The 26,770-nt window shown below is 47.7% G+C and overlaps 1 protein-coding gene across 6 annotated transcripts in view; it reads right to left on the bottom strand.

Annotated features, from left to right (window-relative positions):
• Positions 1-26,770, bottom strand: part of CEP55 (centrosomal protein 55) — a 222,931-nt gene that overhangs the window by 180,663 nt on the left and 15,498 nt on the right. For 4 of the 6 annotated variants that reach the window (XM_063962073.1, XM_063962076.1, XM_063962077.1 and 1 more), the window contains exon 1: positions 6,485-6,633. The exons of 1 other annotated variant lie outside the window; for it this stretch is intronic. The gene's annotated coding sequence lies outside the window, so the exon portion shown is untranslated. Of the gene's footprint in view, positions 1-6,484; positions 6,634-6,671; positions 6,738-26,770 lie in introns of those variants that run through there. One more of the 6 variants, XM_063962075.1, reaches the window with a different exon arrangement.

Genomic DNA, 26,770 nt, shown 5'->3' with positions numbered 1-26,770 from the left:
GTGCGGCTACCCCTGACGGGTTGCTATGACTACGGCGCCGGAGGGCGCACGTCGCTTGACCGTGACGTCATCAGTCCCCGTCTAGGACCCGCACGTGCTGTATGGATCAATCTGTATGTGGTGTTGGTGTGGTGTTGGTATTTAAGGTAAGCTGTTTTACTTTGTACTTTGATTCTGTCCTGACGAAATTTAAGTAATTAAATGAAACGTTGACATTACCATGCTGCGCTGTCAGCTTTTGTTTTCTGCTGCCTGAGGGTATGTTATACCAGTCTTGAAGTGCCGTATCTTTCTTTTTGGACTGTTTCATCATTTACTGGCACCTGGGCATCATATACCGGATGGATTATAGGAGTGCCAGTCCTTGCTTTGTTAGATAGATATATATATATATAAAAAATAAGATTTTACTTACCGGTAAATCTATTTCTCGTAGTCCGTAGAGGATGCTGGGACTCCGTAAGGACCATGGGGAATAGACGGGCTCCGCAGGAGATAGGGCACTTTAAGAAAGCTTTGGATTCTGGGTGTGCACTGGCTCCTCCCTCTATGCCCCTCCTCCAGACCTCAGTTAGGGAAACTGCGCCCATAGGAGATGGACAGTACGAGGAAGGATTTTTGTAAATCTAAGGGTGAGATTCATACCAGCCACACCAATCACACCGTATAACTTAAGATAAACTTACCCAGTTAACAGTATGAACAACAACATAGCCACGGTATCACCGAAAACTATAACATAACCCTTATGTAAGCAATAACTATACACAAGTCATGCAGAAGAAGTCCGCACTTGGGACGGGCAACCAGCATCCTCTACGGACTACGAGAAATAGATTTACCGGTAAGTAAAATCTTATTTTCTCTAACGTCCTTGAGGATGCTGTGACTCCGTAAGGACCATGGGGATTATACCAAAGCTCCCAAACGAGCGGGAGAGTGCGGATGACTCTGCAGCACCGATTGAGCAAACAGGAGGTCCTCCTCAGCCAGGGTATCAAACTTATAGAACTTTGCAAAGGTGTTCGTCCCCGACCAAGTAGCTGCTCGGCACAACTGTAATGCCGAGACCCCTCGGGCAGCCGCCCAAGAAGAGCCCACTTTCCTAGTGGAGTGGGCCTTAACCAATTTCGGTAACGGCAATCCAGCCGTAGAATGCGCCTGCTGAAACGTGTTACAGATCCAGCGAGCAATAGTCTGCTTTGAAGCAGGGGTGCCAACCTTGTTGGCCGCATACAGAACAAACAAAGCTTCAGTCTTCCTGATCCGAGCCGTTCTGGTCACATAAATCTTCAAAGCCCTGACTACATCCAGGGACTCGGAATCCTCCAAGTCCCTTGTAGCCACAGGCACGACAATAGGTTGGTTCACATGAAAAGATGAGACCACTTTTGGCAGAAAGTGAGGACGAGTCCTCAACTCTGCCCTATCCACGTGAAAAACCAATTATGGGCTTTTATGCGATAAAGCCGCCAATTCTGAAACACGTCTCACCCAAGCGAACGCCAACAACAAGACCACTTTCCACGTGAGGTATTTCAACTCCACAGTTTTAAGTGGTTCAAACCAAGGTGACTTGAGGAAATGTAACACCACGTTAAGATCCCAAGGCGCCACCGGAGGCACAAAGGGAGGCTGAATATGCAGCACCCCCTTCACAAAAGTCTGTACCTCAGGAAGAGAGGCTAATTCTCTTTGAAAGAAAATGAATAAGGCCGAAATCTGGACCTTTATGGACCCTAATTTTAGGCCCAAGGTCACTCCCGTTTGAAGGAAGTGAAGTAGACGGCCCAAATGGAACTCCTCCGTAGGAGCAGCTCTGGCCTCACACCAAGAAACATATTTCCGCCATATACGGTGATAATGTTTTAACGTCACGTCTTTCCTAGCCTTGATCAGGGTAGGAATGACTTTCTCCGGAAATCCTTTTTCCGCTAGGATCCGGCGTTCAACCGCCATGCCGTCAAACGCAGCCGCGGTAAGTCTTGGAACAGACAGGGCCCCTGCTGCAGCAGGTCCTGCCTTAGAGGAAGAGGCCACGGATCTTCTGTGAGCAACTCTTGCAGTTTCGGATACCAAGTCCTCCATGGCCAATCTGGAACAATGAGGATTGTTCTGACCCTGCTTATTCTTACAATTCTCAACACCTTGGGTATGAGAGGAAGAGGAGGAAACACATAGACCGATCTGAACACCCAAGGTGTCACCAGAGCGTCTACCGCTACCGCCTGAGGGTCCCTTGACCTGGCGCAATACTGCTTTAGCTTTTTGTTGAGGCGGGACGCCATCATGTCTATTTGAGGCAGGCCCCACCGATCCGCGATCTGTGCAAAGACTTCTTGATGAAGTCCCCACTCCCCCGAATGCAGGTCGTGCCTGCTGAGGAAGTCCGCCTCCCAGTTGTCCACCCCCGGGATGAACACCGCTGACAGCGCGCTTACATGGCCTTCCGCCCAGCGTTGAATCCTGGTCGCTTCTGCCATGGCCACTCTGCTCCTTGTTCCGCCTTGGCGGTTTATATGAGCCACTGCCGTGACATTGTCTGACTGAATCAGAACCGGTCTTCTCCGAAGTAAGTTCTCCGCTTGACGCAGGGCGTTGTATATGGCCCTCAACTCCAGGACGTTGATGTGGAGACAAGTCTCCAGGCTTGACCAGAGACCTTGGAAATTTCTTCCCAGTGCCACTGCTCCCCAGCCTCGGAGGCTTGCATCCGTGGTCACCAGGACCCAGTCCTGAATGCTGAACCTGCGACCCTCTAGAAGGTGAGCACTGTTCAGCCACCACAGGAGAGATACCCTGGTCCTGGGAGACAGGGTGATCCTTTGATGCATTTGTAAATGGGACCCGGACCACTTGTCCAAGAGGTCCCATTGAAAAGTCCTCGCATGGAATCTGCCGAAAGGGATGGCCTCGTATGAAGCCACCATCTTCCCCAGGACCCGTGTGCACTGATGCACTGAAACCTTCTTTGGTTTCAATAGGTTCCTGACCATGGTCAAGAGTTCCTGAACCTTTTCGATTGGAAGAAAAACCTTTTTCTGGTCTGTGTCTAGGATCAGGCCCAGAAAGGTCAGACGCTTTGTAGGAACTAGCTGGGACTTCGGTATATTGAGAATCCAGCCGTGTAGCTGCAACGTCTTCATGGACAGAGACACGCTGTCCAGCAACTTCCCCCGAGATCTCACCTTTATTAGGAGATCGTCCAAGTATGGGATAATTGTGACCCCCTGCCTGCGCAGGAGCACCATCATTTCCGCCATTACCTTGGTGAAAACCCTCGGGGCCGTGGATAGCCCAAACGGCAACGTCTGAAATTGGTAGTGACAGTCCTGCACTGCAAATCTCAGGAACGCCTCATGGGGGGGGAATATTGAAACATGAAGGTATGGATCCTTTATGTCCAGGGACACCATCCAATCCCCCCCCCCCCTCCAGGCTGGCGATGACCGCCCAGAGTGATTCCATTTTGAACTTGAACCTTTTCAAGTACAAGTTCAGAGATTTCAGGTTTAAAACGGGCCTGACCGAACCGTCCGGTTTCGGGACCACAAACAGGGTTGAATAATATCCCTCTCCCTGCTGGAGATGAGGAACTGTGACAATCACCTGTTGAACACACAATTTTTGGATTGCTGTCAACACTAACTCCCTCTCTGACGGGGAAGTCGGCAGAGCCGATTTGAAAAACCGGCGAGGAGGCAAGTCTTTGAATTCTAGCCTGTATCCCTGAGCAACAATCTCTACTGCCCAGGGATCCACCTGCGATTGAACCCAGACGTGGCTGAAAAACCGAAGACGAGCCCCCACCAGATCTGCCTTCCCCCGGGAAGCCCAAGGGTCATGCGGTGGACTTTGCAGACGCAGGGGAGGACTTCTGCTCTTGGGAACTAGCTGTGTGCAGCTTCTTTCCCCTGCCTTTTCCTCTGGTAACAAAGGACGATCCCCGCACCTTCTTGTTTTTATTGGAACGAAAGGACTGCATTTGATAATGAGGTGCCTTCTTAGTATGCTGCGGGGGGACATAAGGTAAGAAATTCGACTTACCAGACGTAGCGACAAGGTCAGAGAGGCCGTCTCCAAACAACTCCTCCCCCTTGTACGGAAAGGACTCCATGTGCCGCTTAGAATCGGCATCTCCCGTCCACTGCCGGGTCCACAGGAGTCACCTATCAGAAATAGACATAGCATTTATTCTGGAGCTTAATAAACAAATGTCTCTCTGAGCATCTCTCATATACAAGGCAGCATCTCTGATATGCTCTATGGTCATTTGAATGGCATCCCTATCTAAGGTGTCAATCTCCGCAGATAAGGAATCTGCCCATGCCACAACCGCACTACAAACCCAGGCCGACGCCATAGCCGGTCTAGCAATAGTACCGGAGTGAGTGTAAATGTGCTTCAGGGTAATTTCCTGCCTGCGATCAGCCGGTTCCTTGAGGGAAGCCGTATCCTGAGAAGGCAGTGCCACCTTTTTGGACAAGCGTGTCAGCGCCTTGTCCACCTTTGGTGAAGATTCCCAGCGTATCCTATCAGTTTGTGGAAAATGATACGCCATAAGAATCCTTTTGGGAACTTGTGGTCTCCTATCTGGAGAGTCCCAAGCCTTTTCGCACAATTCACTTAATTCAAATGATGATGGAAAAGTGACTTCAGGCTATCTTTATACATGTGTACCCTCGTGTCAGGGACAGGGGGTTCCTCAGTAATATGCAAAACCTCTTTAATGGCCATAATCATGTACCGAATACCTTTTGCCACCTTCGTATGTCATTTTGCATCTTCATAGTCGACACTAGAGTCAGAATCTGTGTCATCGATCTGGGATACGGTGCGCTTCTGAGACCCCGACGGGCCTGGCGCCACAGGGACAGGCATGGACTGGGTACCTGACTGATCCCTAGCTTCTGCCTTGTCTAACCTTTTATGCAATAGATTGACATTTGCATTCAAGACATTCAGCATATCCATCCATTCCGGTGTCGGCGTTGCCGACGGCAACCTGACATTCTAACACTCCCCCTCCACAGTAAGCGAGCCTTCCTCGTCAAACATGTCGACACACGCATACCGAGACACTTCACACACACAGGGAACCCCTATTCTGAAGACAGTATCCCTGTCAAGGCCCTTTGGAGAGACAGAGAGAGAGTATGCCAGCACACATCCCAGCGCAATAACCCTGGAGACCAACACAAAATGTTTTTCCCCAGCAGCGCTGTGTAATATGTAAACCGCCAATTATGTGCCCCTCCCCCCCCTCTCTTTTAAGCACCCTTTCACCGTGTGTAAGCAGGGGAGAGTCCGGGGAGCTTCCTCTCAGCAGTGCTGTGGAGAGAAAATGGCGCTGGTGAGTGCTGAGGGAGAAGCCCCGCTCAAACTTAGTAAAATATGGCGGGGGCTCTTTTATATACATGTACAGAGCCCACCTGTACATGTATATAGTCTTTTTTGCCATGCAGAGGTTTATATTGCTGCCAAGGGCGCCCCCCGCCCTTACAGTGACCGGAGTATGTGAGGTGTATGGGAGCAATGACGCACAGCTGCAGTGCTGTGCGTTACCTCAGTGAAGCTGAAGGCTTTTGCCGCCTGAGAAGTCTTCTGACTTCTGTACTTCTGGCTCTGTGAGGAGAACGGCGGCGCGGCTCTGGGGGTGGACGCCCAGTAAGAACCTGCGTTCACCCCCTCTGGAGCTAATGGTGTCCAGTAGCCGAGGAAGCAGAGCCTATCTTTGACAAGAAGGTCTGCTCCTCTCTCCTCAGTCCCTCGATGCAGGGAGCCTGTTGCCAGCAGTGCTCCCTGTGAAAAAGTAGTAAAAAGTAGAAAGAAAAAATAAACAAAAATGCTTTCAGGCAGAGAACTCTGGAGAGCTCTCTGCAGTGCACCCATCTTGCTCTGGGCACAGTGTAAAACTGAGGTCTGGAGGAGGGGCATAGAGGGAGGAGCCAGTGCACACCCAGAATCCAAAGCTTTCTTAAAGTGCCCTATCTCCAGCGGAGCCCGTCTATTCCCCATGGTCCTTACGGAGTCCCAGCATCCTCAAGGACGTTAGAGAAATATATATATATATATATATATATATATATATATATATATATATATATATATATATATATATAGTCCCGCAATGGTGTGGCACTAAACCTGGCTGGTTTATTGTTTATTCTTCAAAGCCGAGTGCCACACCATTGCGGGACTATATTTATACATATGTGTATATGTGGAGGCACCGGCGCAGCTATTTGTCTTCACCGTGGAGTGCCGGTCTGAAAATTGCTATATATATATATATATATATATATATATATATATATATATATATATATACATACAGTGAGATGATAGCAGTGAATAATGTATATGAGATGATGACTATAGACAAAATGTATAAGTGAGAGGATAGCAGACACATGTACAGTAACTGGCTATTTCAGTCTTTACAATATACAACGGGGGAAGGGAACCGGGCGTAATACCGCACCTTCGTCCGCCGCTCACGTCGCCTCTCAGCACCAGCACGGCGGTTCTAGTAACACTGACACCTGCCAGGAAACCTCATCGCGGCGAAAACCTACTTCCGGGCTGTTTGAAACTCGCGCCGTGCCCACACACGTACTATCCACTTACGTCACACGTAGAAAAACGTGCCCGGCCGGCACTATACTTACCCATACAGAAAACTAGAGAAATACCTGTCTCCGTACAGGCGCCATTTTTCCAGAGACACTGACTATGACAATCATAAACGTTGGCAAAAACCTATGGCCAGTTAGTTTGGCTGGGCTTGTGCCAAAATTGGCGGAGCCGATTAGGGGAGGATCTGGCGGGGCTTATTTTGTAGTGTGGATTCTGTTGTAGAAGCTTTGAAAATGAGAAAATTAGCATGCCTGCTAATAGCATTAACCCTTCCCTCTCCTGCAGAGCATACAGGATCTCAGGGAAGGCATCAGTCCCCTTCCCATGCTGCAGCTGATCTCTGCATTTGCACAGGAGAGATAAAAAGGGTTCACTTCACTATCGATGGTGTCAATTCATGGCGACATTGGTACTTTAGATCAACTGTTAAACAAAAATGAATCAAAATAATCAAAGGGCAACAGATGCCTCAAAGGATCACCAAAATCACATAAAAATACCACCTAGCTATTAATAAGTCCTGTAAGATATTCTATAACAAGTGGACATCAAAGCATTTTGAGAACCAAAATTCCTTTTGGTATTTGCTTATTTATAACACAGCTGTGCACAGTGGCTACACTTGCAAATGAATAGACAAATCTATTCCATTTGAAACAAATGTATCATGTTTGATGTAGTGCACATTTCTCCACAGTAAGCACTCCTAAGGCACTCAATGCCCCTCACTATTAAAAACAGCCTCCTATGAACTCATAAATACAATCATATTCACAGCCCAAGCATATCTAGAGGAAATTAAAACACCACATATATTAGTATTCAAGGATGCTTATATCCTTCCGCTGTGACAGTGTTGCATTTATATAATTATCACAATGTCACTGATATTTAGGCACGCTGTATGTTAGAATAGGAGCAAGATGACAGCCGGTCTTATTACTCTCCTGTCCGGAAAACGCTGGTACCGGCTGTATTCGAAAGTACTAACGGGCGTCCCCGTCTGTTGTTTGCAATTAGCATATGTATTTAGGCTCCTAATATATATGAAAAAGCGTGCTCCACAATTTAGTTAGTGTCCACTGAGGCTGTATCATAAATTAAGAGGGGAGTCCAGGAGCAGAGCATTTTGTCTAGATATGTGCGGCAGGCACTTTTTGTGTTTTGATTTTGGTTCTAATTCCCCGCTCGTGTTTTCGTTTTGAGTTGGTCTTGCCAAAACCACCCTTTCGTGTTTTGGTTTTGGATCTGGATGATTTTTGAAAAAAAACATAAAAAAGCTAAAATCACAGAATTTGGGGGTAATTTTGATCCTACGGTATTATTAACCTCAATAACATTCATTTCCACTCATTTTCAGTCTATTCTGAACACCTCACACCTCACAATATTGTTTTTAGGCCAAAAGGTTGCACCGAGGTGGCTGTATGACTAAGCTAAGCAACACAAGTGTGCGGCACAAACACCTGGCCCATCTAGGAGTGGCACTGCATTGGAGACAGGATGGCAGATTTAAAAAATAGGCCCCAAACAGCACATGATGCAAAGAAGAAAAAGTGGTGCACCGAGGTTGCTGTATGACTAAGCTAAGCAACACAACCACCTGGCCCATATAGTAGTGGCATGCAGTGGCTGAATGTCGAAAGTGGCCCGCAATTTTTCAGTCCACTGACAGCATCTCCTGCACGCCCCTGTAATTTTTCAAAAATTCTGCAATTGGTGGACTTATACGGCAGTACCCCTGTACTAATACAGCAGTACCCCTGGACTTATTCGGCAGTGTCAGACAGAATGGCACTTTAATAAAACCATGCCCCAAACAGCACATGATGCAAAGATGAAAAAGAGGTGCACCAGGGTTGCTGTATCTCTAAGCTAAGTGACACAAGTGTGCGGCACAAACACCTGGCCCATCTAGTACTGGCACTGCAGTGGCAGACAGGAGGGCAAATATTAAAAAAAGGCTCCAAACAGCACATCATGCAAAGATGTAAAAGAGGTGCAATGAGGTAGCTGTATGAGTAAGCTAAGCGACACAAACAATTGGCCCATCTAGGCATGGCACTGCAGTGTCAGACAGGAGGGCACTTAAAAAAATAGTACCCAAACAGCACATAATGCCAAGAAGTAAAAGAGGTGCAATGAGGTAGCTGTATGACTAAGCTAAGCGACACAAGTGTGCGGCACAAACACCTGGCCAATCTAGGGTTGGCACTGCAGTCCCACTGCACTAATGGCGGATACCGGACGCACGTCTAACACCAGCATAGTTCTTATGGCCTCAGTAATCCGCTTTGCAACAGGGTATATATATATATATATATATATATATATACGACAGTATCACTGGACTAGACTTATACGCCAGTACCACTATAATTATACATCAGGATCACTGGACGTTCTCTTGCATGCTGGGGTCCACATTAGTACCATGGGGTATAGACGAGTCGACTAGGAGCCATTGGCACATTAAGAGTTTGATAGTGTGGGCTGGCTCCTCCCTCTATGCCCCTCCTACCAGACTCAGTTTAGAAAATGTGCCCGGAGGAGCCGGTCACAGCTAGGGGAGCTCTACAGAGCTTCTTTAGTAAAGTTTATTTCAGAATTTATTATTTTACTGGGAGGCTGCTGGCAACAGCCTCCCTGCATTGTGGGACTAAGGGGGGGGGAGTAGTGTCCGCCCTGCGGGGTCTGAGCCACTATCTCAGCTGACAGGACACTGAGCTCCTGAGGGGATAGAACGTTCCCCGCCACAGAGGATCGCTCACCCTGGCAGCATGCCGCCACCCCTTACAGAGCCAGAATATCAGTGGTGAGTGAGTCACCGGCCCCCCTAGCAAGCGTGGAGCCGGTGTGAAGATGGGGGCAACAGGGTATGGAGCGCAGTGCTAACTGTGCTCCGGGGCTCTGCGGTACATAGTGCGGCGCTGTGAGGGGCGCCCCGAGCCAGCGCCTACACCCTACGCTAACCTCTCATGCCTGTCAGGGTCCCGGGATCGCTGCCAGCACAATTCCTCAGGCCAGTATAATCTCCAGAAGAGCGTGAAGACATCGCCATTAAGGGGTGGAGCTTCTCCTCAGAGCGGACCCAGCAGCGTTCAGCACCATTTTCCTGCCTGCAGAAATGCTGTCAGTGAAGAACAGTCCTTCCAAAGCAACTCCAGGTATCTCTTACGGTACCTGGGGGCTGTAGAAGGGGGGGGGGGGGGGGCTGTGTAAAGACTGTGTAACCTATTAAGGTGCACAGTCAGCGCTGGTTGGGGTCTCCTTATACTATTGAAAGCGCTGTGTGTGGGTTGGTTCCAATCTCTGTGTCTCTTTTGCCATTCTTGGGGGTGTCTATCCTTGTGTGTGTGTGTGTGTGCGTGTGCGTGTGTGTGTGTGTGTGTGTGTGTGTGTGTGTGTGTGTGTGGAGTGTTTGGGGTCTCCATTTAGCTGTGTCCAGGGACTCTGTGTCATATGCTGCAGAGGATATGTCCTCTCAGGATGACCTCATTCCATATAATCACTCAGGATTGACTGTTTTAGCGCAGATACCAGCAAGGGAGCCTGAATGGTTATCCTCTATCAAATCTATGATAACTCAGATTTCTACTAGGGTTGCACAGAATGAATCTGCAACTCAGGTTTTACAGAACTCTATGGCAGTTTGGTCCGGTTCTGTTTCCTCAGGGCCCCCCTCTGTTAGTTCCCACAAATGTGCTCTTGCCCAGATTATGCAAGATGACACGGATACCGATTCTGACACAGCAGACGGTGATGGGGATGTGCTGCGGGGGGCCACATCTCTCGCAAAAGGGGAGCAGTTGATGATAGAGGCTATCAGAGATGTGTTGAATATTGCTGATACAACACCTGAGCAGGTTGAGGAGGCTTATTTTACTGACAATAAGACAGCCTCGTTAACCTTCCCTGCGTCCAAAGAATTAAATGCTATATTTGAAAAAGCGTCGGAAAACCCAGAGAAAAAATTCCAGATCCCTAGAAGGGTTCTGGTTGCTTTCCCCTTCCCTGAGGAGGATAGGAAAAAATGGGAAAACCCACCCATAGTGGACGCATCTGTATCCAGACTCTCAAAAAAAGGTGGTTTTACCTGTCCCAGGATCTACCGCCTTAATGGAGCCGGCTGATCGCAAAATTGATACTATGCTCAAATCCATATACACGGCTTCAGGGGCGATACTACTTCCTACTATTGCCTGTGCATGGATTTCCAAAGCTATAGTAAAGTGGTCAGGCACGTTACTTGAGAATTTGGATACAATGGATAAAAATGGTGAAATCCATGAAAGACCTGGGTTCAATGGCTGCAGGAATATCTTCTATGTCGGTCTCAGCTCGTCGAGGACTGTGGCTGTGCCAGTGGTCTGCCGACGCAGAATCCAGGAGAGGTGTGGAGACCCTACCCTACACAGATCAGGCTCTCTTTGGGGAAGCGTTGGATGCGTGGATCTCCACGGCTACAAGTCACCTTTTCTCCCGTCAGCTGCACCTGCTACGAAGAAACCGTTTTCTTCAACTGCATCACAGTCCTTTCGGGTTACTAAAACAAGAAAGGCCAAACCGCCCAACACCTTCTTTAGAGGAGGTCAACCAAAATCCAAGAAACCTGCTGCTTCGGGTTCCCAGGAACAGAAGCCTGCTTCAGGTACGCCAAAGTCCTCAGCATGACAGTGGACTGCGCGGTCCCGAGGTAGGGCCGATGGGGGCGAGACTCAGACATTTCAGTCACGTCTTGGTGTCGTCCGGCCTGGATCCCTGGGTACAAGATATTGTGTCCAAGGGGTACCGACTGGAATTTCAGGATCTCCCTCCTCACCGGTTCTTAAAATCAGGCGTGCCAGCTTTGCAGGCAGACAGGGATACCCTACAGGGAGCCATCCAGAAGTTGGTGGAGACACAGGTTATTGTACCAGTTCCTCCCCAGATGCAAAACAAAGGTTACTGTTCGTACCTTTTCATTTTACCGAAACCGGATTGTTCGGTCAGGCCCATTCTGAACTTAAAATCACTAAACCCCTTTCTGAGGGAGTTCAAGTTCAAAATGGAGTCTCTAAGGGCGGTGATATCAGGTCTGGATGAGGGGAAATTCCTGGTATCACTAGATATCAAGGATGCGTACCTCCACATTACAATTTGGCAGCCGCATCAAGCTTATCTCCGATTCGCACTGTTGGACTGTCATTTTCAATTCCAGGCCCTGCCATTCAGCCTCTCCACAGCACCGAGGGTATTCACCAAGGTGATGGCGGAAATGATGGTTCTACTCCGCAGACAGGGGGTGAACATAATTCCGTATCTGGACGACCTGCTGATAAAGGCATCATCCAGGGAGAAGCTGTTACAGTCCATATCTCTCACGACCTAACTTCTCAAGAAACATGGTTGGATCCTGAATCTTCCAAAATCACATTTGGAACCAACCAGGAGGTTGTAATTTCTGGGAATGATCCTCGACACGGAAGTGCAGAGGGTGTTTCTTCCAGAGGAAAAAGCAGTACGGGAGATTTCATGCTCGGTCCTTCCAACTGGATCTCGTGGACAAATGGTCGGGATCTCATCTGCACATGCACCAGAGAATACGTCTGTCACCAAAGGCCAGAATCTCACTCCTCTGGTGGCTGCAATTACCTCACCTTCTGGAGGGCCGCAGGTTCGGGATTCAGGACTGGATCCTTTTAACCACGGATGCAAGTCTCCGGGACTGGAGCGTAGTCACTCAAGGGGAAACCTTCCAAGGAAGGTGGTCAAGTCTGGAAGCCGGCCTGCCGATAAACATTCTGGAATTAAGAGCCATCTACAACGGGCTTCTCCAAGTGGCCCATCTTCTGAGAAATCGGGCCATTCAAGAGCAGTCAGACAATGTAACGACAGTGGCTTACATAAACCGGCAGGGCAGAACGAAGAGCAGAGCTGCAATGTCAGAGGTAACAAGAATCATCCTGTGGGCGGAAAAACACACGTTGGCACGGTCAGCAATCTTCATTCCGGGAGCAGACAACTGGGAAGCGGACTTCCTCAGCAGACACAATCTCCATCCAGGAGAGTGGGGCCTCCATCCGGAGGTGTTTACGGAGGTGACAAGTCTTTGGGGTGTACCTCAAATAGACATGATGGCCTCTCGTCTCAACAAGAAGCTTTGGCTGTATGGTTCCAGGTCGAGGGACCCACAAGCCATGGTGGTGGACGCCCTAGTGACTCCATGGGTGTTCCAGTCGGTGAACATGTTTCCTCCACTTACACTCATTCCAAGAGTTCTAAAAATCATAAGGAGAACAAAAGTTCAGGCAATCCTCATTGCTCCGGACTGGCCAAGAAGGGCTTGGTACGTGGATCTTCTGGATCTACTGCTAGAAGAGCTGAGGCCTCTTCCTCTTTGGGAGGACCTGCTGCAGAAGGGGCCGTTTGCTTATCAAGACTTACCGCGGCTACGTTTGACGGCATGGAGGTTGAACGCCAGATACTAACTCGAAAGGGCATTCCGAACAAAGTCATTCCTACCGTAATACAGGCTAGGACTGGAGTAACGTCTAAACATTACCATCGCATTTGGAAAAAATATGTATCTTGGTGTGAATCCAAGAGGTTTCCTACATTGGAGTTTAAACTTGGATGGTTTCTCCTCTTCCTCCAAGCAGGTGTGGATATGGGCCTGAGATTAGGTTCCGTAAAGGTCCAGATTTTGGCCCTATCCATTTTCTTACAGAAACAGTTGGCTGCCCTCCCTGAGGCTCAGACCTTTTTGAAGGGAGTTCTGCACATCCAGCCTCCCTTTGTGCTGCCTACGGCGCCCTGGGATTTTAATGTGGTGTTGCAGTTCCTCCAATCGGACTGGTTTGAGCCTCTACATAAAGTTAAGGTCAAGTTTCTCACGTGGAAGGCGGTCACTTTGTTGGCCTTGGCTTCTGCTAGGCTTGTGTCGGAGTTGGGGGCTTTGTCATGTAAAAGCCCATACTTGATCTTCCATGAAGATAAAGCTGAGCTCAGGACACGACAGCAGTTTCTTCCGAAGGTTGTATCGGCATTTCATATCAACCAACCTATTGTGGTGCCAGTTGCTACTGACTCCTCAATTTCATCAAAGTCTCTGGACGTTGTAAGGGCTCTGAAAATCTATGTGAAGAGGACTGCTCGTCACAGAAAATCGGACTCTCTGTTTGTCCTGTATGATCCCAAGAAAATTGTGTGTCCTGCTTCTAAGCAGACGATCTCTCGCTGGATCAGGTTCACTATCCAGCATGCGTATTCTACGGCAGGCCTGCCGTGTCCTACGTCTGTTAAGGCCCACTCTACTCGTAAAGTGGGTTCTTCCTGGGCGGCTGCCTGAGGTATCTCGGCTTTACAACTATGCTAAGCGGCTACTTGGTTGGGGCCGAACACATTCGCAAAGTTCTACAAGTTCGATACTTTGGCCTCTGAGGACCTTAAGTTTGGTCAATCGATTCTGCAGGAGCCTCTGTGCTCTCCCTCCCATTCTGGGAGCTTTGGTACATCCCCATGGTGCTAATGTGGACCCAAGCATCCTCTAGGATGTAAGAGAAAATAGGATTTTAAATACCTACCGGTAAATCCTTTTCTCGTAGTCCGTAGAGGTTGCTGGGTGCCCGTCCAGCGCTTTGTGATCCTGCAGTGGTTACTTAGTTCAGTACTGCTTAGTTCTTGGTTAGTACTGTTTTGTTACTTGGTAAGTAGTATTGTTCAGTCGTTGCTGATGTTTCAAGCTAGTTAGCTTGGTTTGCCTTGTGTGTGAGCTGGTGTGACTCTCGCCACTATGTGTAAAATCCTTCTCTCGAAGATGTCTGTCCCCTTGGGCACAGTTCCTAGACTGAGTCTGGTAGGAGGGGCATAGAGGGAGGAGCCAGCCCACACTCTCAAACTTTTAAAGTGCCAATGGCTCCTAGTGGACCCGTCTATATCCCATGGTACTAATGTAGACCCCAGCATCCTCTACGGACTATGAGAAAAGGATTTACCGGTAGGTAATTAAAATCCTATTTATACGGCAGTACCGCTGGACATATACGGCAGTATCAATGGACATATACGGCAGTATCACTGGACATATACGGCAGTATCACTGGACTGGATTTATACTCCAGTACCACTGTAATTATACGGCAGGATCACTGGATTTATACGGCAGGATCACTGGAATTATACGGCAGGATCACTGGAATTATACAGCAGGATCACTGGATCTATACGACAGTATCACTGGAAATATATAGCAGGATCACTGTAATTATATGGCAGGATCACTAGATTAATACGGCAGGATCACTGGATTTATACGGCAGGATCACTGGACATATACAGCAGTATCACTGGACTGGATTTATACGCCAGTACCACTGTATTTGTATGGCAGGATCACTGGATTTATATGACAGGATCACTGGATTTATATGGCAGGATCACTGTAATTATACGGCAGGATCACTGGATTTATACGGCAGTACCGCTGGATTTATATGGCAGTACCGCTGGACATATATGGCAGTATCAATGGACATATATGGCAGGATCACTGGACATATATACGGCAGTATCACTGTAATTATATGGCAGGATCACTGGATTTATACGGCAGGATCACTGAAATTATACGGCAGGATCATTGGAATAATACGGCAGGATCACTGGATTTATACGGCAGTACCGCTGGGCATGTACGGCAGTATCAGTGGACATATACGGCAGGATCACTGGATTTATACGGCAGTACCGCTGGGCATGTACGGCAGTATCAGTGGACATATACGGCAGTATCGCTGGACTGGATTTATACGCCAGTACCACTGTAATTATACGGCAGGATCACATGAATTATACGCCAGTATCACGGGAATTATATGGCAATATCACAGGAATTATACGGCAATATCACTGTTATATGCCAGTATCACTGTAATTATATGGCAATATCACAGGAATTATACGCCAGTATCCCGAGAAGTATACGGCAATATCACTGTAATTATACGCCAGTATCACGGGAATTATATGGCAATATCACTGTAATTATACAGCAATATCACAGGAATTATACGCCAGTATCCCAAGAAGTATATGGCTATTTCACTTTAATTATATGCCAGTATCACGGGAATTATATGGCAATATCATTGTAATTATAGGCCAATATCACAGGAATTATACACCAGTATCCCGAGAATTATACGGCAATATCAATGTAATTATATGCCAGTATCACGGGAATTATATGGCGATATCACTGTAATTATACGGCAATATCACAGGAATTATACACCAGTATTCCGATAATTTTACGGTAATATCACTGTAATTATACGCCAGTATCACAGGAATTATACGGCAATATCACAGGAATTGTACGGCAATATCACTGGTATTATACGCCAGTAACACTGGATATATGGCAGCAGAGGACACCACCACTGTGACTTTTCACTGGACTGATTCTGCACAAGAGAGACACTACCCCTGGTCTGATGGAAGACAACACAGCAAAACTGCAAGGGACTTATACAGCAGCACTGGGGACATATAGCAGCAGAGAACACCAACACTGTGACTGGCTGGACTGATGCAGCATAAGACACTGACTACACTGGACTGAGCAGCACAAGACAGCACTGGAATCGCCACCCAACTTTCCCGCCCACACAGACACTGAGGACGGAGACATGTCCTCTCACTACACTCTCCGAGACTGGAGTGAAAATGGCGGGGACGCGCGGCTCCTTATATGGAATCCAAACCCAACGAGAATCCCACAGCGGGATGATGATGTTTTGCCTCGTTCTGGTTTCCGAGTCAGGCGGGAAAACCTGAGCCTGACTCGGATCCGGGCTCGTGACGTGAAGTTCGGTAGGGTTCTGTTCTCTGAGAACCGAACCCGCTCATCTCTAATGCTGTCCCTCCTGAAGAGGGTCATGTTGGGAGGTATGTACCTGGCATCTCTACTGCGGGCCTATCAGGGAAGGGTGCAAGCCTAAGTGGCACAATAGGGGGTATGGAGATAGATGCTGTGTCCTCTGTGCAGGAAAAAAAAGATCATCACAGAGTCTCAGCTATTGTTGATGGAGAAACATCAGACCTTCACTATCGATGACAACAACATCGATCATTAGTGGAAAACCAACTACGGCCGATGCCTATCCTTATCACAGAGATTTTCGAAATAGCACTCCAAGGGGAACTTACCCCTTGCACTTTCGTATATGGTGCAGTGCTTCAGAATGCTTATTGTGAGGCATTGTGGGGAGGAAGCTAGGCATATGGCGTCGACCATGTACCATCGGACATTCTGATCAACTGTAGGCTTGCTCTAATATCTGATTTTGTGGCTGGTATCTGATCAAGGGTGCAACTTTTTGCACACATCGACAGATTACAGCTGCAGCTAGTGTGGGTCTCAGTAGGAAGCTCAGCGGCTGCTACATAAGTAACGGCTGCAAAAAAAGTCGCAGCCACTATTATTATTATTTATTACTACCAGTTATTTATGTAGTGCACATGGGGCCTTATTCAGTATGGATTGTATCAATGATGCGATCGCATACTGACGATTTTTTTCCCAGTGTGCACACACAGGGGCCAGACTGTACATGCGCAATGGAGAGGTGACCGCATCCCAGTAATGCGAATGCTTCTGTCTGCCTGCCAGGCAGAGGCGTTCGGGGGGGTGGGGGGGGGGGGGACGCAGCATTGCATGGTAGTGCAGTGAAAATGGGGACACAGCGGGCCGTTTTCAGGGCGGCCGCGTGATGTCACATGCAGCTGCTATGACGGAGAAAATGGCGGTGGCCCGACTACCTTCGCAGCCAGGCTGCGCAGGCAATGGGGCTTCCCTTGTACAGCGATGTGATCGCAACTGAATTGTGATCACATCTCTTGTGGCCATTAGCATGCTGGGCGGCTTTGCCCTGTGCTGGGAGCCCCCCAGCATGCGATTCCAGCCAGTTTTGTTAATTTAGCTTATTAAACCTTATTAAAATGGTTATACAACCTAAATTGCTATGTGTTTTTCACAGCTCCCCAGTTTTCCCTCCTCTACATATATTTCATCAAATTGATAGTTATGCGTCCTCTCTGACCTGGATGGAGCGTCACCCTCGCATTAAACAGTTATTAATCAGTGGGGCAGATGTATTAAGCCTGGAGAAGTGATAAAGCAGTGATAAGTGCAAGGTGATATAACGCACCAGCCAATCAGCTCCAATATGTAAATTGGCAGTTAGGAGCTGATTGGCTTATGCGTTTATCACCTTGCACTAATCACTGCTTTATCACTTCTCCAGGGTTAATACATCTGGCCCAGGGTCTGGCATACCCCGTTCTTCTGGTGGTTTAGCTTTACCTAATTTTAAATGATACTATTTTGTGTTACAGTTGGAACATCACCGAGAGTGGGTACAGGCTGGGGAGTCAGATGATTTACCTTCATTATTGGTTGCTAAGTCTGGTCTGGGCCATTCTCCCTTATAGGTCTACTTGGGGGAGTCATGTTGCAAATTCAGATTTGCCTCTTTTTTTCCAAGTGGTGCAGGTTTGGAGCCTGGTTAGTGGACTACTGGGCTAGTCTGCTTTAAATTTATCCTGGGGACGTTAGGGGGTGGAATCCATAGGGATGTTATATGAAGATGGTAATTTAAAATCCTTTTCTTGCTTTAGTTCAGAATTTGCGCTGCCTAGAATTTTTTCCATTATTTGCCACTATGACACGCCTTACAAGTCCAGTTCCGTGAAGGCAAGCCTGCTTTGTTGGAGGCTTCCATAAAGAAATTCTTATGTACCATGGGCCCTAAGCGACTGATTTCTTGCCTATATTCTTAGCTATTGGATTCCCTCCACTATGGCCCACTGGCTATGCTCCGGAATCGGTGGTAGGCAGATTTGGACCGTTTAACTGATACTGATTGGGATTTGAAGCTAGGTAGTCCCAGAGAGGCATTGGCTATGCTGATCCCGGCGGTCAGCATACTGATGCCGGGATTCGGGCCGCTAGAATCCCCTTGCTGGCTCGGTGGCTCGCTGCACTGGCCACAGGTTCTATTTCCACTCTATGGATGTCCATGAGTGAGAATAGTCCTGGTCCTCCTGCCGGCATTCTGGCAGCCAGGATCCTGGCATTGGTATGCTGAACGCCGGGATTCCGACCGCCTGGATAATAACTACATCCCCCAGAGAGGCCAATATGGGCCTAATTCAGGTTGGATTTCAGTAAGTGATCCAACTGCAATAATTGCTAAAAGGATGCGGGCACATGCGCAGCACACGTCCTGCGTATGCACAGCACCCACCCTGTGCATGCGCCCACATTTTCAGGCAGTCAGACAGAGGCGGGGTGGGGCCAGCAACGCTTCGTTTCCTAGGTGGAGACGGAGCATTGCGGAGGAGTCCAAACAAGGGTGGTGGCCGTAAAATGGGGGGCGTGGTGTGGGCATGATCATGGCGACTGCGTGATGTCACACACAGCAGCCGCAATCAGAAACTAAGCTGCACCGGCAGGAAGCAACCTTAATTTATGCTATCAAGCAGAAATTGCAATGTGATCGCAATTTCTGCTTGATCGAAGAGGAGGAGGCGGCTGTCAGCATGCTGGGCGACCTTGATCTGCGATGGACGGCCCCCAGCAGAAGGATTGCTAATTAGCAGAATTAGCAATCCTTACTGAATTAGGCCCTATGTCTGAACATTTCCAGCAGATGCAATTATTCACATTGCACCAGTCATATCTTATTCCGATTCACTTATTTCAATTTGGAGGGTGAGATTCCTTTATATGTCCCAAATGCTCAGCAGTGGAGGGTACGTTTTGGCATCTCCTCTGGTCCTGTTCACAGGTTTCTGATTTCTGGGATAAATTAACCTGGGCTATTTCCTCCACAGGTGTGTCTCTCAATTATGGGCCCTGTGGTGTGTCTCTTGGTTACCCTAGATGACCAGCAACTTGAAGTGTCTTACATGAAATGCAGCTATCTACCGCCCACCTGGGCATCCCAAACAATTTCTGGAAGATCTTTCTGTCTGGCTCCCTCACTTCCTTTCCTCTGACATCTCCACCATTATCATGGGTGATTTCAATATTGCTATTGATTGTCCAAAATATGCTGCTCACGCCTCCAAACTACTCTCTCTAACCTCCTCTCCTGGCCTCTCCCAATGGACTGACTCCTCTACTCATCAGGAGGGCCACTGCCTTGAACTAGTAATCACCAGACTATGCTCTGTCTCTGAACTCACTAACACTCCTTTCCCCCTCTCAGATCAAAACCTTATCTCCTGCATGCTCTCCTCCATTAATTCAAACCCTGTGTTGCTGAAGTCCTCCAATCCTCCTCAAAGCCGCAGAAATATTAACACAATTAATCTTCAAGAACTTTCCACCTCACTCCAACAACTGCTTTCACCTATTTCTGCATTCACCTCTACTGAGATGGCTGTATCACACCTGAACGAGACTCTAGAACTAGCCCTTGATGAAGTGGCTCCAGCTACCCATCACACTCCACGTAGGCCTAGATGTCAACCATGGCACTACAAATTAACAAGACAACTACAAAAACTCACACGAAAATGTTACCGTCAGTGGCGTAAATCTCGTATTTCAAGTGACTTCCTCACATATAAGACTGTCTACCACTCTTATAGAAATGCCCTGGACCTCTGCCAAACAAACATATTTCCAAACTCTTATCTCTGCTCAAGCATCTAACCCCAAATGACTCTTTAATACATTTAAATCACTTCTGGATCCTCCCTCACCTACCCCACCAGCCACTATCAAGGTACAGGATCTTGCTTCCTACTTCAAGGAGAAGATTGATAAGAACCGAGATGAAATGGTATGCTCTTCGGCAGGCAGTGACCTGCTCCGTTCTTTACCTGAACCCTCTGGCACTCTCTCTTCATTTGATCCCACAAATGAAGATGAAGTATCATCACTCTACTTATCCTGTTTCTCTACTACCTCTCCTCTTGATCCTTTACCCTCACAAATAAGTAAAGCTCTGTCTCTGGTGGTCATCCCTACCTTAACTAACATCTGTAATCTCTCTCTCTCTACTGGTATTTTTCCTTCACTCTTCAAGCATGCAGTGATTACTCCCATTTAAAAAAAAAACAAAATTCTGACCCTAATGCTCTCTCAAACTACCGCCCTATCTCTCAGCTCCCTTGTTTCTCTAAGCTACTTGAAACACTTGCCTACACTCGACTCACACACTTTCTTAACTCACACACTTTATTGGACCCACTTCAGTCAGGCGTCCGTTCCCAACACTCCACAGAGACAGCACTGACTAAAGTGGTTAATCATTTGGTCACTACAAAGTCTAAAGGCCATTACTCACTACTTATTCTTCTAGATCTATCTGCTGCATTTGACACTGTAGACCACTCTCTTCTCATACAAACACTACAATCCCTAGGTCTTAAAGACACAGCCCTTTCTTGGTTCCTATCTGACCTATCTAATCGCTCCTTCAGTGTTCGCTTCTCTGAATCTACCTCCTCTTTGCTACCTCTTTCAGTTGGAGTACCGGAAGGCTCAGTCTTGGGTCCTCTGCTTCTATCTATACCTCATCTCTTGGTAAACTAATCAGCTCTTTTGGATTTCAGTATCCTCTGTATGCAGATGATACTCAAATCTACCTACCGTCCCCTGACTCGTCCCTATCAGTACTGGACCGTGTCACTGAATGCCTTTCTGTCATTTCATCCTGGATGACATCTCGCCACCTCAAACTTAATATTTCAAAGACAGAGTTAATTATATTTCCACCGGCCAATAGTAGGTACCAACCTGATATCTCTATCACTGTTGAAAACTCGACTATCTACCCTACCCCACAAGCTCTCTGCTTTTGGTGTCATCCTTGACTCTGATCTGTCCTTTGTTCCCCACATTCAATCTGTCTCAAGATCATGTTACATGCATGTAAAAAACATATCCAAAATATGACCATACCTTACACAAGACACTGTTAAAACTCTAATCCACGCTCTCATTATCTCCCTGTCACGGTCTGGCGGGAGACTGTGCAGGGGAGCCAGCTCTTACCTGTCCGGTCCCATTGGAGAGGTCCAGCTGGCGGAGGTGTGGGCTGCTGGCGCTGGGCAGGGTGCGCTGGGAGGACAGGCAGGGGCACTGGTTGGCAGCTCAGCAGACTGGCAGCATGTCCCTCCGGCAGGGTTTAGCAGTGCTGCTGTGGAGCCAGGGCTTCTGTGAACAGGCTGGGCTGTGTTCCCGGTGGCCATCTTGGATGTGGGCAAAAAGCTTGTCTTGCCCACACTTCAGCAATTTATCACTTTCCTGTGGCCAATTAGCTCTGAGCAGCTGCTATAAGACAGGAAGGGCTGGAGGAGGGGATTTGCCAGTGCAACGTCTTTCACAGTATATGTGAAGCTAGTTCTCTGTGCTCCCGCAGCGTCTCCAGTGTCAGGTTCTTGTTACAGCAAATTACCCAAGCCTCCTGATATAGCCTTACGCAGACTGCCGACTCTGTTCCCGTGTCCTACCTTGCTACCTGTTCCGGACGCCGCAGTAACCAGCCTTCGGAATTCCTCCTTTAAAGTACTGGCTCACGGTTCCAGTATCCTCAACCACCCGCTAACCTACAGTCGTATCTCTATTCAACTGTCTTTGGCGAACCCTGTTAAACTACTCCAAGTAATAAATGCGCAAGACCTTCATCCGTACCACTCATTTGTTATTCAGAGATCCAAGTGCACCAGAATCATCTTTCCCAAATCCGGATCCACAAGAATCCTCAGACGTGACAGTTTGCACTGTCCACATGGATCCAGGAACTGGACAGGATTATGGCTCGGATCTCCTACACAGCATAGCAAGGCGTCTGGAAGGATTGGAAAATTCACAGCGACATTTGGCGCAGTGCCTCCAAGAGATATCCATTCGGCAGGATTCCATCAAGCCTCTCTAGCGAATACTACTCCTGCCCGTCGTCCAGAGTCTAAAGTTTCTCAGCCCGTCCTGGCATCATTGGTGTCATCACCGTCCTCTCTCCGTTTGCCAACCCCCAACAAGTTTGACGGGAACTCTAAACTCTGTCGTGGATTCCTTAATCAGTGCGATGTGCACTTTACGTTACAGTCAGCCAATTTTCCAATGCAAAAGGCGAAGGTGGCGTACATAGTCTCCTTACTCTCAGGGGAAGCCCTGGAATGGGTCTCACCGCTCTGGGAAAGAGATGATGCTCTGCTGAGTGACTATCCAAAATTCCTAGCCACTTTTAGGAAGATCTTTGATGAACCGGGATGCTCGACATCAGCATCCATTGAGATTATGCGTCTACGCCTAGGGAATAGGCCAGTCGGCCAGTATATCATTCAGTTTCAAACCTACGCCTCTGAACTACAATGGAATGAGGAAGCCTTGGTTGCAGCATTTTGGAGTGGCCTTTCTGACCGTTTGAAGGATGATCTAGCGACTCGAGACTTACCACCAAAACTGGATGATCTCATTTCATTAAGTAACAAAGTCGATCTACGATTCCAGGAAAGGCAGGCCGAAAAAAGCAAGGGCGATCGCTATCGTTTCCGCCCTGTACCTCTGGCACCCCCTCCGCTAGCAGTAGATTCTCCTGATGAACCCATGCAGCTTAACCGGGCCCGACTTACTCCTGAGGAGCGCCAGAAACAGCGGCGAGAAAATGTGTGTCTTTACTGTGGGGCACCGGGACACATGGTGGCATCATGCCCACAGCGTCCGGGAAACTCCCGCTCCTAACTGGGCTAGGAGACACCAGGTTAGGAGTCTTGTCTCGGTCTCCAAATTCCTCTGAACCTACTCTACCAGTCACTATTGAACTCTCGCAAGGTACTAAGTCCATTCTCTCTCTTTTAGATACAGGAGCAGCAGAGAATTTCATCACAGCCCATCTGGTTCAGCAGCTTCAGATCCCTGTGCGAGATTTGTCCCGTTCCATTTCGTGATCTGCGGTTGATGGAAGCCGTATTCCTGGTGGAGTCATTTCTCAATGGACTCTTCCTATTTCAGTTGGTATTGGTGCTCTTCATAAAGAGCAATTGGAACTTTTAGTTATACCCAAGGCATCACATGAAATTGTGCTGAGTTACCCTTGGTTTAGTAGGCATAACCCGCATATCGATTGGCACTCCATGCAAATCTTATCCTGGGGGAAGACTTGTTTGACCTCTTGTTTGCCATGTATCAAACCACTCAATAAAACCCTTGTCACATCACCCCCGCAGATTCCGCCACAGTATGCTTCCTTCTCCGACGTCTTCAGTACACAGGGAGCAGATATCTTGCCAACCCATAGAAAATGGGACTGTCCTATAGACCTCAAACCAGGGAAAGATCCACCCAGAGGTCGGATCTACCCTTTATTAATTCCTGAAACTAAGGCTATGTCTGAGTATATCCAAGAAAACTTGTCCAAAGGGTTCATTCGGTCATCTACCTCACCAGCCGGAGCTGGTTTCTTCTTTGTCCAGAAAAAGATGGGGGGTTAAGACCTTGTATAGATTACCGGGGCCTGAACAACATCACGGTTAAAATCGTTACCCTCTACCCCTCATTTCCGAATTATTTGATCGAGTCAAGGGAGCGACCATCTTCTCCAAACTAGACCTAAGAGGAGCCTACAATCTGATCAGGATACGAGCAGGCAACGAATGGAAGACCGCGTTCAATACCAGGGATGGTCATTTTGAATATCTCGTCATGCCATTTGGTCTGAGTAACGCCCCTGCCGTATTCCAAATTTTCGTCAACAAAATTTTCCAAGACAATCTATATCAATTTGTCGTGGTCTATCTGGACGACATCTTAATCTTTTCCCCAGACCTTGGAACACATCAATGACACATCCTAGAGGTTCTACGTAGACTGCTGGAGAACCATCTGTATTGCAAGCTAGAGAAATGCATCTTCGAGCAGGTTTCAGTTCCCTTTCTAGGGTATATAATTCCGGGCTCCAGATTACAGATGGATCCAGAGAAAGTACAAGCCATATTGAATTGGTCAAGACCTTCCTCTCTTAAAGTGGTGAAGCGTTTTCTAGGGTTCACTAACTACTATCGGAAATTTATTAGGATTCTCCACCTTGGTAGCCCCCATCACCGCTCTTACTCGAAAAGTAGCAGACCCATCTCATTGGTCCCCAGAAGCAGAATCCGCTTTCCATCTGCTTAAACAAGCATTTATATCAGTACCAGTATTAATGCAACCAGATATAAATAAACCCTTTTTTCTCGAAGTGGACGCCTCCTCGGAAGCGGTAGGAGCGGTACTCTCTCAAAGGTATGAAGATCATAAGCTCCATCCTTGTGGTTACTTCTCGAAGAAGTTTCTCCCCGCCGAGAAGAACTACACTATCGGGGAGCAGGAGTTGTTGGCAGTCAAGCTAGCCCTAGAGGAATGGCGATACCTCCTGGAAGGAGCTAACTTCCCTATTACCATTTATACAGATCATTGGAACTTAACCTTCCTCAAAGATCTACAATGTCTGAGTCCACGTCTTCCTCATTGGACCATGTTTTTCTCCCGCTTTTCGTTCATCCTGACTTATCGGCCCGGTTCACAGAATCTAAAAGCAGATGCTCTTTCACCGTCCACTACTTCCATTGAATCTGAAGACCCTCCTCAAACACACCCCGTCCTAGATGCAAAAGTTTTTGCATCCCCTCGTCTACAACCGCCTGCAGGGAAAACTTTTGTCACTCTCCAACTACAGAAGAAACTCATATCTTGGACTCACACTTCCCAATTTTCAGGTCATCCAGGTGTTCACAAGACAATGGAATTTCTGCAAAGATCCTATTGGTGGCCCACGCTGAAAGCAGATGTGGCAGCCTTCATTTCCTCCTGCGTTAAGTGCGCCCAACACAAGGTCTCTCGGCAACCTCCAGCTGGGAAGTTATTGCCTCTTTCTGTACGCTTTCAACCATGGTCCAATTTATCAATGGACTTCATAACAGATTTACCATCTTTTAGAGGCTACACTACAATCTGGGTGGTGATAGACCGATTCTCCAAAATGGCCCACTTTGTACCATTGAAGAAATTACCAACAGCGTCTGAATTGGTTCATCATTTCACTTCCGAGATTTTCAGGCTTCACGGTCTTCCCACCGAAATAGTGTCTGATCGAGGGGTGCAATTTGTAGCAAAGTTCTGGAAATCCCTTTGCACAGCCTTACAAATGAAATTGCAGTATTCCACAGCCTATCATCCACAGTCCAACGGTTCCACGGAATGAGTTAATCAAGATTTGGAGACCTTTCTACGCATTCACCTTTCCTCTTCTCAGGATGATTGGGTAGAACATTTACCTTGGGCTGAGTTCGCCCACAACAATACTTACCATTCTTCTACTGGGCTTACACCCTTCCTCATTGTTTACGGAGCCCATCCTAAAGTTCCAGCATTTCAAAGTCTACCGGCACTCAACTTACCAGCAGTGGAGACTTCCCTAAAGCGTTTTTTGAACATTTGGAATCGGGTTCATACCAATCTTCAAAAGCCTTCTCTTCGTTACAAGAAATGGGCTGATAGAAAACGAAGAACAATTCCTAGTCTCAAGGTAGGAGACCAAGTTTGGCTTTCTACAAGGAACTTATGCTTACGAGTACCTTCAATGAAGTTTGCCCACCGCTTTATAGGTCCTTTTCCAATTGTGGGAATAATTAATCCAGTGGTTTATAAACTCAAACTACCCCCTTACCTCAAAATTCCTTCTTCTTTCCATGTTTCCTTGCTAAAACCTTTAGTTTTGAACCAATTTCGGAGACTGTTACCACGACCACCCAAAGTACTTACCCAGAGTGGAATAGAGTTTGAGGTTAAAAAGGTACTTGACTCCCGAATTCGTTATGGTCGGTTACAGTACCTATTGGACTGGAAAGGATATGGTCCAGAGGAACGGTCCTGGGAGTACATGACAGATGTTCATGCCCCAGCATTAGTTCGCAAATTTCATTCTGAACATCCAGAGAAGCCTAAATTGTGTCCAGGGGCCACTCTAAAGAGGGGGGGGGGGTAATGTCACGGTCCAGCGGGAGACTGTGCAAGGGAGCCGGCTCTTACCTGTCCGGTCCCTTTGGAGAGGTCCAGCTGGCGGAGGTGTGGGCTGCTGGCGCCGGGCAGGGTGCG

This window comes from Pseudophryne corroboree, chromosome 3 (assembly GCF_028390025.1).
Source record: "Pseudophryne corroboree isolate aPseCor3 chromosome 3, aPseCor3.hap2, whole genome shotgun sequence".
Taxonomy (NCBI): Eukaryota; Metazoa; Chordata; class Amphibia; order Anura; family Myobatrachidae; genus Pseudophryne; species Pseudophryne corroboree.
This window is presented reverse-complemented; position numbering and strand designations above follow the sequence as displayed.